Below are 15,519 nucleotides of genomic sequence, written 5' to 3' on the forward strand. Positions count from 1 at the left end.
CCTTGTCACAGGTTGGGGTTAAAGGAGAGTTCAGGTCTAGAAACTTTAAAACGTCCGTCCTATAGAACATATATGTATATCCTTGGATCTTGTTAGCAAGCAAACTTTCCAGTCAACTTGTATCTTATAATGCTTCACTGTTTTATAGTATAATCAACAACAAAAGTAGGTCCAAGTTTTGGAGTTTGAGATTCCTGCTGCTTGAGTTTTTCATCATTGGTAAATGTTTGGCAAATGCTGATTGCGATCAAAATACAAACATAATTTTAAAAAGAGAACTTGCATTACCTGAGTTTAGGCTGTTTTTTTTTGTCATAACTTTGAGAAGGATACCAAATTCAGTTAATGGGTTAGAAAATAAGGGGGGGGGGGCGTACGCGAATATATTTATGTACAATGACATTATGTGTTTTTAGGTCATTGTGAACCATTAAATCCTTTTACAGATAGGTAGCCGTGTTGGTCTGCCATAGTCAAAACAAAACAAATTCCTTCCAGTAGCACCTTAAAGACCAACTAAGTCAGTTCTTGGTATGAGCTTTCGTGTGCATGCACACTTCTTCAGATACACTTCTTCAGATATCTGAAGAAGTGTGCATGCACACGAAAGCTCATACCAAGAACTGACTTAGTTGGTCTTTAAGGTGCTACTGGAAGGAATTTGTTTTGCATTAAATCCTTGAAGCTCTCTTCTATCTACTACTTATTGCATCTGAAAACTAATGCTTTGCATGGGTCCTAATGACTATGGCGTAAGTGCAGAACTATAAACCATAATGTGACACTCTGAATGCAGATACATCCATGCAATGTGGGGGATCAGGAAGAAGCCAATGAGTTATTGTTCCGTATAGTGTGCTATCAAGAAGAGTGTCTCTTCTGTTCTTACTGCTAGAAAGGTTTCAGACCGATTGGATTATCTGTGTTTGCAAACTCCTCTTTAACCCAACTGCACATGAAATTCCCTGCCTTGCTGTTTTTCAGACTATGAGTGGCATCTGTCCTTACCCTGTCATGCCAGCATAGCTTTGTAGCACGGACTTGTTTTGTGAAACAAGCCTAATTTGCAGTGCTAACAGTGGGCAATCACTAATCTTTTTGTCTCTGCTGGCTGTGTGATTATGCTGCATTCAGTGTTGAGATCTGTTTTGAAATTCAATTTTTGTTCATTTATTCCCAGTGTCACAAAGCAATCTGTTGTCAAGTCCTGTTTTGTACATTCACGGGGAAGAATCAAGCAAGAAGTTTTTTTTCTGCGTGATCATCATCACCACCATCGCCACCACCACCACCACCACCATCATCAGGCCTTTATCTTACAGCTGCATGTTCATTAATGTATTTTGCTTTTGTCTCTATTCTCAATTTGTGCTGAGGAAAACACATTTCTCTCAAAGAGTTTGCTTTTATTGCATGTCTGATACTTTGCCCCTTGTGCTGGGAGTCTTTGCATTGTGTTGTGATTGCCTCCACATTTATTAGAAACAAATCTGGTCTCTGCTACTTGTTTACCCTCATTGTGTCTTTATGTATGGGTATCTGTTTTTAATTAGGCACACTCTAAATCATTCACTGCTTGCTAACACTTTCATTGGGGAAGCACAGTTTTCAGTAACCTCGCAAATATCCTGAGTTCTTTGCAAAATCAAATCCGTATCTCAAAATAACTTTGTCATAGTCTCTTGTTAGCAGTGACACACACACACACACATATATACAGACATACAATCAGTCTGTAATTAATCCATCTGTTAGCTGTTCAATTTTACACTGTGCATTAATTATGTGCTTATTTTCCACAACGCAATGGTCAATGGTTTATCCTTGTGTCAGCTGACTAAGAAAGGATGCAGCTAGCTCATGATACACACTCATTAACTCCATTTCCATTTGCAATCATAATCCACAGCCCAGACAAGACAATGTTAATCTGGATTTACTGCTATTAGTCAATGGGGCTAAATCAGCCTGAAGCACCATATTTAAGCTTTGATGGTTTTCTTTGTTTTCTTTAGAAGGAGTAGCCCATTCTATGTCCAGAGTGTAGGGTTTCCCATAATGCTATAATCAATTTTTTCTAAAATATTGTGGCTAGTAAAGTACAATATCACTACTCACATTGCCTCCTTAATTCTAGAACATATTCAGGTGCATCCTCTGATGATTCTCTAGGCTAGCCTTCGGAGCCCTCCAGACCACAACTCTCATCAGCACCAGCTAGCCTTGGGGAATCAGGCTTCCCTGCAGCAGGGAAGATCCCTGGACTTGGGGAGCCTTGGGTGTGTTCTGGATCCCTGGAAAACCGGGGTTCCAAAATGTATGGGAGCTTCCATGAGTACAGCAGGCTCTTCTGCTGTAGTCATCTTTAAACTTGTGGAGGGCAGTGGTTATGGACACAGTGTGGCAGAATAAACACACTTGTGCATGCTTCCCCCCCATGTTCATTCAAGCCCACATATCAGAGGTGGTTAACTTTCAGTCCAAGCCAATTTGGGTGTCACAGGGATTTACTGGAGGAGGAGAGGTAAGCCCCAATGTACTAGCAGAAATCCTTTTATAGGATTCTGCTAGCAGAATGGTTTAGTTGAATCTCCATGTTGGAGAACCTTCAAGGCTCTGATGCATGGGTCATAACTACTAGAAAACATGTGTTCTGTGTAGTGGGCCTAATCCTGTGGAACTCCCCCCCCCATGAGATTAGAAAGGCACCCTCCTTGCCTCAGGTGCATAACTAAGTCTTTTTGTTTGTTTGTTCCAGCAGGCATTTTAAGGTAGGGTTTTGTTTTATTGTCCATTTTCTGCAGATTTGTTTTATGTACACTGCTTAAAAATGCGAATAATTAAGTTTGGATAGAAATTACCATATTTTTCAGTGTGTAAGATGAGGTTTTTTCCCTAAAAAATAATGTCAAAAATTAGGGGGTGTCTTATACATGGGGCCACCTCCCTCCATTTTCTTAAATCTGAGACCCCCAAAATACGGGACGTCTTATACATGGGGGCATCTTATAGATGGAAAAATATGGTAAATAAAAATAATATCTCCAGAATCATTCTCTCCAAATCTTTCTCTCTTTTTTATTTTGTTACTGGTGTGGCAGTCAAAGTGAAAATAGTGACCTGAATGAGGTTACTCAGGAAATCTATGGCTGCAATTTAAAGATAGGAAGCCTTTGTCTCAACTTTTCTCAAGTAAGAACATTTACTTACCATCAATCTGTGGTCACTACAGTATTGCCAAGTTGTTATAAGAAACTCTTATGAATCCAAATTATGCATTTGCCTTTTTTTTTAAAATAATTTTTATTAACTGGCCAATCACATCAAATTAAATCACATCATATAAATTCCAAATTACAAAGCCAAATTTTTAAATTTTGTTGGGGGAACCCATACTTCAAGATCCAAAGGGGGATTCAGATCATCTTCTTATTACTGCATTAATGTCCAAATCAGTCCCAATCAGTCCAAACAAAGTTCATAATTCTATCCAGTCTTATCTTGGTGTTGCCACATCATATCTTGTTTGTATAATTTCTCTTTTTCCTTTACGATCTCTTCTGTTAGTCTCCTTAAGCTGATAGCAAGTGTTATATTCCTGTGTGGATTTCCCATTCCTCCACTAAGTCCAGATGGTTTCCATATATCTCCTTCGTAGATAACGTCACTCTTTCCATCGTAAATTTTGGCATTTGTCGCTCTTAAGTCCCACCGAGAAGTTGATTCACGATATGTAAACAACTCTATTTCTCTCTTACTCCTCCCAGACCCAAGAGTTTCCACAATGCCTCACAAAATGGCGACGGCATTTTTTCCTGACTGCGTCACTCCAAAACTCTTAGCTTTCCAGCTTCCTCTTGAAACATTGCTTTGGATCGAAAGTTTATCTCCACACAGCCTTAAATCCACAGCTTAAGTCCTTAATTTCTGACTCATTAGGGGAGGGGGATTCTTGTTAAATCACATAGAAAAGGGAAAGGCAGGTTTTTCTCCCCCTCCCCCCTCAGTCATTTATCATACTGTTTCTTGACGTATCTTCTCGTATTTTATTGTTGTCTTGTTATCAGAGATCTCTTCTGTCAGCAGTCTTTACTCCCCTTTTTCCTTGATGTATGTGCAATTAATCTCGTCCAAATTGTTTCTTTTAAAGATCATTGCAACCAGCGGCGCAAATTGGGGACGGCGTCAAGGAGTGCCGAAAATCCCACAGGAGGGCTTTGTGCCTAGTGCCCCCACCCCCACAAATTTGGGGGTGGTATAGGGCACAGCAGGCAAGGGCCGTCCCCACCACAATCCTGGTGGGGTTAAGGAGGCTAATTACCCCCATCATAGCCTCCAAATTACCTCGTGTGGGTCGGAGAGATGTTATTGTCAGCCATCTTCCGATGCGCCACCTAGTGGCCCCCCCCAAATTATGCATTTGCACTAACAAGGATGCTTAGGATATTCCACATTATTTACTAGAATGTAATACCTTGAACACATCTGGACAGGAAGTGCAACCCACAGAACAGCAATTTGTGGTTAAAAAACACGAAATAAAAACTGTGTACCAGGGTGATTGTTTCTGTCTTGGCTGTCACATCTTTGGTTTGTAACAATAAACATGATTGATTGGTTGAAGTCCAATATTCTTTCCACTGGATCATTCCATTTGTCATATTGCTTTTCACTTAGTCCCTGTTTGAGAAAGGACAGAACCCACTGTGTGAAGAAAGGCATGCTTGACTCTTCCAAAGACATGATTATAGATGAGCTTCTTCTTGCTTGCTTGGCAATTTCCAGCTCATTGTCTCATCTCATGTTCCAGGCAGTGCTGCCAAACAGTGAGTTCTCACCATCATCCGAGGAACATTTTTTAATCTCATCATGCTGCTGTTATTGTGAATTACTGTTTTGGTAGACTGTAAATCATATGAGCTGTTGGCATCAGAAGGTGTGTTGCAAGGGAGGGGGAAGCCCAACTTGTCCTCACATCCATACACAGTGAAACCTCAAATACCTAATATCTAAAGTGTTTGGCTGGTCAGAAGTTTGGATGAACATAAGGCTTACTTCTACAGGGCTCTGTTGCCAGGTTTGTTCAGATAAGGAGTGCACTTTACAATGCAATTTGCAAAACAATGTCCAGAAACTCTCACAGGGGATTCTCATGAACCCAGAAACCATATTCTCCAATCTTGGCTAAATATTATCCAGTTGCAATTTTCAGGTTGAAAGCAGTGATTCTGGTGGTGTAAAAACAATTCCTGGGAAACATGTAGCGCAAATATTCACCTTTTTGATCCTTCTTGTTGTTTCCCATATCTGCTGCTGCTTTGAAGCCATTTCCCCCTGGCTGCTGCTGTCTTTCCTCTTCTTGGATGAGTCACATGGGTGATCTCAGCCAATTGGGCATCATGAGGATGACATTGTGGCACAAATGTACCAATGAGATTATTTAAGTATGTGATGATGTCATTAAAGGTGAATGAAAATACTTCAGGGCGATGAAATGCCTCCAGGATTTCCAGCCACCACTTCTTCTTCTTTTTCATTTATTTGTACTCCACCTTTCCCCCTCAAGACACCTTACAGATAAAAACAAGATCTGTTAAAAACTTAGTGAACAAGATTCACCCCCACCTTATTTTGTTTCATCCCATCTTTGAATCCAAGTTCAGAAATATGTACATGCTTCAGTGGGCCGCCCAGTGCCCATGGGCTCCTGAGAATGGCCTTTAATCCAAGTGATGGTTCCATGGTGTAAGCTGGGACATGGCCAAAAACTTGTTTAGGAGGGACAGAGGGAGTGAGCTCAGTCCCCTACCCTACTAAAAGAGGCATTTGGTGCTATCAGAACTTCAATCCAATGCTGGGATGCAGAGACCCACTGTTTGGAACTGTGGATGTAGCAGTATCCATTCAGAATGACAACCCAAAATGAAGCAGATGTTTTTTTTAATGCCATAGGAACACTGGACATGGCCTTATATTGGTCAGACCACTGGTTCATCTAGCTCACAATTGTCTACCTTGACTGGCAGCAGCTGTCCAGGATTTCCCATCTCGACCTGGACATTCTGAGAATTGAGACTTGGACCTTCTGTGTGCAAAGCAGATGTTCTACCATTGAACTAAAACCAAAGTTGAATAAGCCCCATAAAATCAGTGTAAGGAGAGCTTATGCACATTTAGTGTTCTTCCCTGTTGGCTTCCCCAATATGTGGAGGAGGGGCGCAGTGCAGGGCAATGGCAGGGACGGGGTAGCCCTGCTCTCCCCCTCAGAAACCTGGAGTCAGAACTGCACAACCCACACACAAGAGAGAGGGAATAGACAAATGCATGGAGGAGAGCTCTGCCTTTGACTGTTTGCCATGAAGGCAAAATGGAATCTCCATGTTCAGAGATAGTATTCTGTAAACCAGCTTTGCCCAGACTGGTGTTCTGCAGATGTGTTGGACTCCAGCTCTAACCAGCTGCAGCAGAGAGCACAGATGTCCCAAACATCTGAGGGTACCAGGTCTGGGGAAGTTGATATCGTCTAAGCTACTAGATTTCTGCCTCTGTGTCTATTGTTCCTGAATAAAGAAGGCTCTTGACTCCTGCTGTTGCTTTAAATAAGAACATCTAGTCCAGCATCCTGCTCTCACAGTGGCCAAGCAGTTGCTTGTGGGAAACCAGCAAGCAGAATTCAAGCACAACAGTAGTCTCCCCTCCTGTGCTCTCCAGCAACAGGTTTTCAGAAGCATTGCTGCCTCATACTATGGAAGCTAAGCATAGCCATTGTGGCTGCTAATAGCCCTCTCTATGAATTTAATCCTCTTTTACAGCCATCTAGGCAGGCAAGCTGGAAGGAAGTTGAGTGTGTTTCTCCACAACCATGTCAATAGAGAAGGAGACACTACAGAGGGGGTCATGTAGACACTGCAGTCTAACTAACACCCTGTTCAGTGCAGGAGATCCAGAAGTAGAGCATCTTCAAGAGATCACTATCTACTTACTGCTTAAAGACCTCCAGTGAGGAAGAGCCAACCCCTATCCCTCATATTTTTTGGGGGGAGGGGCAAGTGTTTATAAACCGTTCTTTGGGTGCTCTTCAGTTCCATGTCCTAAAAGAAAATAAGCCACCCTATTGGGGGGTGGATGCGTGCGTCCTTACAAAAAAACAACAAAGAACACCCACAGCAAAACACCAAACCGCTGCACAGTAATTACAATTGTCGCAGAATAGGAAGGCAAGCAATTAAATGCTCCATAGGTGCTGCTCGTAATTGTTGCAGGCAAATCAGGAGATTAAGCATAGCAACAATGCACAGCACAAGATGGCCTAAACTCTGTTTTTCCTGCAGAACTGCAAATAGTAGCAAATCAAAAGGCTGTTCTCCTTAATTACCGCTGTATGAGGCATCAGGCTAAAAGCAGGCTCATTCTGTAATGTTTTCTATACAGCTACAGTATGAACATACAATGCAGGCCTTTATGCGCCACCTAATAGACAATATTACACACCAAATTATTGCTTGCTTTCATTTTGCAGGGAGAAATCACTGGTGAGTCGAGGCCATTGGCTTCTCAGCTTCCCCAGCAAGCAATGTGTTGACTGAACTGAGAGAACAGTTTTACTTCTTCAAGCCAGTGGTGACTATTTATACTTAAACACATTGCTTCACAACTTCCAGCATCTCGTATTATGTGACAGCGTGGAAGCGGGATGGACTGCAATCTCCGCTTGTGAGCTTTACAAGCTGGCGCTTGTGGTGTACTTTGCGAAGTTTGCACATGCCCCTTCTCTCTTTGCTCTGCAGTCATCCATCCTGTGGCTCCAGCCTCCGCGTGGGACCCAAACGCAACAGGCCCATGGAAGGGAACAGGCAGTGGCCACAGACCTCCCAGGGGTGTGCGGGGAGCAGCAAATAACGCAGCAGTTTTGCACATGGAAAGCTGATATCCTCCACATTTTTGAACGTCTCACTCGAGGCATAAACAAGGCAAGTAAAAATAAGACTGTGAAACTGCTTAATTCATGAAAAGAGCCAATTATTCATGTTGCTATAGCACATTTGTTTTATTTTTAAAGTCGCATGGAAGGTCATCAGTAAACAAATGGATAGAGCTTTCTTCTTATTCGCAGTATTCAGCTGCTACGAAATCTAAATGACATAACTAAATTCAGTAAAATGTCAAGGGCCACTCTTGGAGGAACTGAATTGCAGCAACTAAATAAATAATAATTGCGTTTTGTGAGCATTTGTTTTGGCTCAGTTTTTCACTCTTGAAATGCTATCACCGCAAGATGGTTTTGAGCTCTCCCTTTTGTTGCAGGGGGAAGGGGAGGAAATGGATTTGTGCTTTTTGCGTGAGTGCCTAGTAGACAGGCCAATACAGTAGTTTGGGGTTGTTTTTCTTGCCTTGGGACATGTTCATTGAAGGCAAAAAGATCCCTTTGGGTTCAATCAACACCTGGATATAGCCCTCCACCCCCTACACATGGTGGCATAATAACTGTATTATTTATACGCCACCCATCTGACTGTCTTGCCCCAGCCACTCTGGGCAGCTTAAAACATATGTCAAAACATAATAAAACACTGAACATAAAAAATGTCCCTATACAGGGCTGCCTTCAGACATCATCTAAAGGTTGTATAATTACTTATCTCCTTGGCTCAGGGGTCTCATAACTCCATACCCTCCAACATTTCTCCGATGAAAATAGGGACGTCCTAAGGAAAAGTGGGACATTGCAGGAACAAATCAGAATCTGTCCTGGAAAATAGGGACATGGAGTGTCTGCAAAGGCTTGACAGTATGTTTTTACAAGTACTAGGCTATTAGGTGGGGATGGATAAATAACAAACAAACAAACAAACAAACAAAGGAATGTTTTCACGTGGTGCCTAAAGATATGTAATGAAGGCGCCAAGTGAGCCTCCTTATGGAGAGCTTTCCACAAACGGGAAGCCACTGCAGAAATGGCTCGCTCTCATGTTTCCACCCTCTGGACCTCTTGTGGAGGAGGCACGTGAAAAAGGGCCTCAGCTGATGATTGCAGGATCCAGGTTGGTTCAGCGGTCCTTAAGCATGCTATGCAGATACTATCAAAAATATGGAAGAGCCAAGTGTGACTTTTCCACACCAAGTGCCCAGTCCTGCATCACCAGCACTGTTTCTATGCCAGGTCTGGGAGACTGAACTCTTCGCTCGAGAGCGCCTTCTAGGCTTGAAGTACCCGCCCACCAGAGCATTTAATCAGCTGACACCATGTTCTACAAAGCCACAGCGCTTGGTCCTCAAGTCTAATCAACAGGTCTCTGGTGTGAGGATGCTAATTTCTCAGTGCTCCTGATCTTCTGTTGACACTGGTGAAGGAAGAGGAGTGCAGGGGGAGCGCACCGCCCCCGGCAGCATGATCCTGGTCGGGTGCCATCATGGCTGCCCCCCTACCCGCACTGGGCGCCACGCCCCCAGGATGCACGCCAGCCCCACCCTGCCTGCTCTCCACCCTCTGGTGCATGAAGCTCCATCACTGCCTGTTGATGCTTCAGAGTTTGAGCCCTGCCTGGTTTTGACTGTACACCTCCCTCTAGCCCCGTGGTTCCCATCTTGGGGCACACGCTCCGCAGGGGGGCAATTTGATGTTTAAGGAGGGCATTTTCGAGAATGAGTTATTAACAGTTAATGGCCTTTTAGGCTTCCTCCACATGAATTGGAGTTCACTTTTTGAATAATAAGAATGATATGTCGCAGGATTTTAGAGATGGCCAAACAAAGTTTGGGAACCACTGCTAGCTCCTCCTGAGACTTGCTTGTTGCTCTACAGCTCAACCCTTGTCTGTTTTGGACCTGCTTTAAGCCCACAGCCAGTTTCCTCGGGGTCCCATCACCCAATGGCCTGATGCCTGACCCCTGCTGAAGGCGGGTGCCTGCGGAGCCACTAAACCTTCTTCACCAACCCCTTTCTCACAAGCCAGCACAATGCCCTCTGAGGGAATCAGTGGGAAAACATTTGGTCTCAAGGTCAATGTTTAGCATCTGCAGGTAGGGCTGCCTGAAACCCCCCTGTCTGGAATTCTGGAGAGCAGCTACCAGTCAGTGTTGACAGTACTGAGTTAGATGGACCAATAGTTTGACTCAGTAGAAGCCAGCTTCCTGGGTTCCTAGGTTTAATCTTCCAGCTCTGGGTTCAGCTTCTTTGAGATCAGCAGACAATGGCAGATTGAGCCCTTAATTGGTGGCTCACCCAGCAATACTTTGCTTGGTCAATATCCTGTAAAGAGCAGGCCTCGGCAGCTGACTAAATATGTTTACTAGAAGCATGGATAATTGATTTTTTTAATATGTTAAGATCAAAGGATTATTCTACATATGTAACAGTGTAAAAATGAGCCAAATCTGGTAAACTTAGAAATATACAGCAGGGAGATGTCTAAGTTGCGTGCTGAACAGCTATGTGGGAATCTACTGCATTAATTACCCTCCTATCATTAGTGACAAGTAATTGCCATAGCAACCTCATTGCCACCTCTCTCTCTCTCTCTCTCTCTCTCTCTCTCACACACACACACACACACTGCACTGAATGAAAAGTACATAAACCTTATTTTACTGAATTGCAAGATATTACCTCTGCCACCTGACTAAATATCTGCACTTAATTTTAAAATAAAAATCCTGTGCTGAGCCATGAAAATAAAAGCTATTCAAGCAAAGACAATCAAACCAACATTAGATATTTTATAGGGGGATACTGGACTTAACCCCCCCCCAATCAAACTGAAAAGGAGTTGATGTAATTAGGAATATTAGAACATTTTTTTAAACAGAGGGCCTGCTTAACCCTTTCCCTTCCCCCACCCCTGCTGTTTTCCCAACTGGAAATGAAAATATATGTGGTTTATGAATAAAACAGTTCTGTTTCCTCTCCCCTCCCCCCTTACCGTTGCTGGGTCCATTACATTAAGCAATGTAAATAAATAACTCTCATTAAAGCAATAGTACACTATGGTACTTGTGGTACAACCAGTGCTTAGCTTATGGCATAAATTTATGCTAGTAAGAACTGTGAGATTCCTTCTTTGCCATGGATGACTAGTGTGCATAATTACCTCAACTTTAGAATGTGACTGCAAAGTGGTAAGAGCTTTCAGCAAAAATTATAACCCGGCAGTAGCAGCTTGCTTAATGGTGAAGAGTGGTAGTCTCGTAATCTGGTGAACCGGGTTCACGTCTCTGCTCCTCCACATGCAGCTGCTGGGTGACCTTGTGCCAGTCACACTTCTTTGAAGTCTCTCAGCCCCACTGTTGTGGGGGAAGAAGGGAAAGGAGATTGTTAGCCGCTTTGAGACTCCTTAGGGTAGTGATAAAGCGGGATATCAAATTCAAACTCTCCTAATTCTTCTTCTTCTTCTTCTTCTTCTTCTTCTTCTTCTTCTTCTTCCTTGAGATAACAATTGCCTTTCATGATATAGCCCCTTTTTAAATTTCTTTTAGTTTGCTTACGAAATCTTCGGGGTATCCTGGAGTATGGGGCCTTCATTTGCTTCTTAGTGGCCCAATTTCCACTCTTTCCCCCCAACCTTGGCACTCACCCCCTGAATTTGCTGTTGTAAAGAGTAATATGTGTCTGGGTCAGGCAGTTGTCGTTAGGCCACCATCCCATCCCCGGTTACCTGAGGATAAGTTCCATTGAACTCATTTGGCCTTACTTTTTAGCAGATATATATAGGATTGTGTTGCCAGTGTGAGAATAAGGCTGTTACAAAAACATGCAAATATGTGTTTTCACCTGTGAAATGCTGGAAGGTAAGCATGCAAGTGTGAGCATAGGGCAGACCATCTTTTTAAAAAGAACCAGGAAATGGTGGGAGGGAGGAAGCATGACAAAAGCTGCTGGTTTTTTTGTCCATATCTATCAACCAATGTCTCCTGAAGTATATCAGGGCTGAGGCTCACCTTTGAAAAAGGAAAGAGAAGGGAAGGTACTAGGGCAGTTAAGTATGTGTTCAGGGGCTCACCCACGCTTACCCTCTGTCCCATACTTTCTAGGTAGAGGCCCACACTTTGAAGCTCAAGGTCTGAGTCCTCTCTTCCCTTGTTTTCCCCAGGAAAACCCACTTTTTAAACACTGAATGGGAACAAATGGCAATTTGGGTTTTCTGTGGCTTGCCATTTGCTCTGATTCAGTGGCAAAGAGTGGGTTTCTATGGGGAAAGCATCACGTAAAATAAAATAAAATAAAATAAAATAAAATAAAATAAAATAAAATAAAATAAAATAAAATAAAATAAAATACACTCAGGCATGGCACTTTAAAGCATGGCCCTGTGCCTAGAAACGCGACACAAAAGTAAATTTGGATGAGCCCCAGGTGAAGAGATATAGGGGAAATAAATTTGAATGACTAGGAAGGAAGCAAGAAGAAGGTGGCTGCAACAGATCCTCTTCGTCTTGCCTAAATACTGAGATCTGGTCTGCTGCCATAATTAAGAAGTAATATGGTGTTCAGCTTTCTTTATTGTGCACATAAAAACCAGATAAAGCCTGCTATATGTGCTAGTACCACTAGATGTCGCCAAACCACCAATAAAATCACCCAGGTCTTTGAATTTAAAAATAGACTCTAGGTTTCTTTAACCCTATCATTCAGCACATTTGAATCTGAAGGCAAAATTATACCCTTTAAAACAAAAGGAAACTGGAGAAAAATGCAGAAACACGATGCATTGGTATAAACCATTTGCATCCTTCCAGTTCTTTCTATTGATTATCTAGCAGTGCATTTTAAAGCTAAATATGACATTATTTTTGCTTCAGATCCAAAACAGAGATTGTTCCTCTGCTCAAAAGATTTTTTTCACCCCTGGGCAACAAAAGGGAAAAGATGAAGGGGAAGAATAAGGTGATAAGCAATTTTGTGGCAACAAAGCAAACAAAGCAAAGAATGCTACCAGGTAGCAAATTCCTGGCAAAAAAATTGAATCTTCGTAGCATTTATTTTAGATTACATTTACTATTTGTTTCATTAATAAAAAAATAATTAATGCAGATTTATTTTAGCAGCAGCTTAAAACAAATGTCTATTATTTGTTTAATCAAATAAAATTACTGCCTGGAGTTGTGTTCAATTTAAATCTTTTCTTTCCTGGGTATACATTTGTCTGTCTAATCCTACCAAGGCAAGGTTTTAAAGGCAGGGAACAATAACTTGTATCTGCAAGGGATTGAAATGTGTATCTGGTTGACTTAAATAACAACCTCTGTGAAGTGGGGATAGAGTTGAGGGGGGTGGGTAGGTGATTGGACCTTTTCCAGTCATTAGGTTCCAGAATGAAATGGTCGGCCAATCGCACGAGCCATGGACCAACTCCATCCTCCCAAAGCAAATCTCCCATCTCTCTTGAACTATTTAGCTCATCTGCTACTGATCCAACTGCACAATCGTGTTCTGATGCTCCGTCTCGGGACGAGGCTTGGCCTCCTGTCAAAATACTGGGCAGCACGCAAACAGAAACAAATATCCATTTGTGCTCCCCTTTAAGTAGCACACATCAATTAGTTCACCGCTGCAAGGATTCGCAAGTAGGCTGCATGTCTATCCTTCCTGGTATCCTGCTCCCTTTTAATTGCTCTGGGTCTCCATGTCCACATGAGCGATTCATCCAAGGTTGGGGGGGGGGGTGTCAACAAATTTATAAGAGAATGGGATATGGAACCTGGAGAAGGTAATTTGAAAAGATAGAAAGAAAAAGCCAACAATCAAACATTTATGCGGAATGTAGGTCGTAGAACATGAATCGAAGAATGTAAGACATTTTAACAGCATAGTGCAGCAAAAAAGGGGTTTCTCTGACATATTTTCCTCCTCTCTGTAATTTCCTCTGTTCTATCACCATCTATTTTCAGAGAGGGATGCAGGTGGCGCTGTGGTCTAAACCACTGAGCCTCTTGGGCTTGCCGATCAGAAGGTCAGTAGTTCGAATCCCCGTGACAGGGTGAGCTCCCATTGCACTGTCCCAGCTCCTGCCAACCTAGCAGTTCGAAAGCATGCCAGTGCTAGTAGATAAATAGGTACCACTGCGGTAGGAAGGTAAATGGTGTTTCTGTGCACTCTGGTTTCCATCACGGTGTCCTGTTGCACCAGAAGTGGTTTAGTCATGCTGGCCACATGACCCGGAAAGCTGTCTGTGGACAAACGCTGGCTCCCTTGGCCTGAAAGCGAGCTGAGTGCCACAGTCCCATAGTCGCCTTTGACTGGACTTAACCGTCCAGGGGTCCTTTACCTTTACCTTGTACCTATTTTCAGAGATACAATGCTGAATGTTTTACTTCAGGGTTGGGGAACCTGAAGCCCTCCAGATGTTGGTGAACTACAGTACCCATCACCCCTGACCATTGGACCATGCTGTCGGGGACTGATGGGAGTCCAGGAACATTCAGAGGGCCATAGGTTCCCCACCGCTTTTACTTGCACACTATAGCCCCATCATTCATCTTTGGTCCTGCTTCTGCTGTTGTGTTCCCAGAGGCATGACCCTGCCATCATAGGAACATAGGAACCTGCCCTACTACACTAAGCTAAGTCCTGAAGGAGCGTCTCCTCCTCCATCATTCAGCCTGGACACTGAGATCCAGCGCCGAGGGCCTTCTGGCGGTTCCCTCATTGCGAGAAGTGAGGTTACAGGGAACCAGACAGAGGGCCTTCTCGGTAGTGGCGCCCGCCCTGTGAAACGCCCTCCCATCAGATGTCAAAGAGATAAACAACTAACTGACATTCAGAAGACATCTTAAGGCAGCCCTGTTCAGGGAAGTTTTTAATATTTAACGCTGTACTGTTTTTAACACTTGATTGGGAGCCACCCAGAGTGGCTGGGGAAACTCAGCCAGGTGGGCGGGGTATAAATAATAAATTATTATTATAAGCCAGACCACTGGTCCAACTAGCTTGGTGTTGTTTACACGGACCGGCAGTAGCTTTTCAGGGTTTCAGCAAGGTTCTCTCCCAGCCCTACCTGAAGACGCCAAGGATTGAGCCCAGGGAGCTTCTTGCATGCGGAATGGATACTTTCCCAGTGAACTGTGGCCCTTGCTTAATCCACACATTAAGGAAAAACTTGCTCTCCCCATGGTCTGGAACCCTGTGTGATCAGAGCATAGTAAAAAAGTGGGATATTAATGAATAAATGCTATAAAACTGCTGGATCAGTTTGAAGCCAGAGTTGCTTGAAGCTGAAGCATTCTGAATTAAATGTTTTAGATTAAATGTTTTGGTTCACTATACGTCCTGCTCATTTGCCCAAGGTCTGATTAGCAGTGCCATCATAGACCTTTTGGCGCTAATTAGAAATGTACCTACTCACCCAGGCTTTTGCAGGGGACTGATGTCTTGCTGAATTGCAAATAAGCTGTTACCTGTTCGCTGAACTATTATACTGTTGTTCCATTTAAAATTATTCTCATGGTTTTATTTTTTTGGCGAGTTTAGTGGTTCTTCTTTACAGTCCTCCCTGGGTTAATCAGGGGCCTGATTAAGGGTTTGGG

At 43.0% G+C, this 15,519-nt stretch overlaps 1 long non-coding RNA gene across 3 annotated transcripts in view; it reads left to right on the forward strand.

The window, feature by feature from the left end:
• Positions 1-1,503, forward strand: part of LOC309344910 — a 38,604-nt gene extending 37,101 nt beyond the window's left edge. For all 3 annotated transcript variants that reach the window (XR_014157930.1, XR_014157931.1, XR_014157932.1), the window contains one exon: positions 1,181-1,503. This is a non-coding gene — a long non-coding RNA (uncharacterized lncRNA). The remainder of the gene's footprint in view (positions 1-1,180) is intronic.
• The last annotated feature ends 14,016 nt before the right edge of the window (positions 1,504-15,519 follow it).

The sequence above is a fragment of the Podarcis erhardii genome (genome assembly GCF_964252035.2).
Source record: "Podarcis erhardii genome assembly, chromosome: 1".
NCBI classification, from domain to species: domain Eukaryota; kingdom Metazoa; phylum Chordata; class Lepidosauria; order Squamata; family Lacertidae; genus Podarcis; species Podarcis erhardii.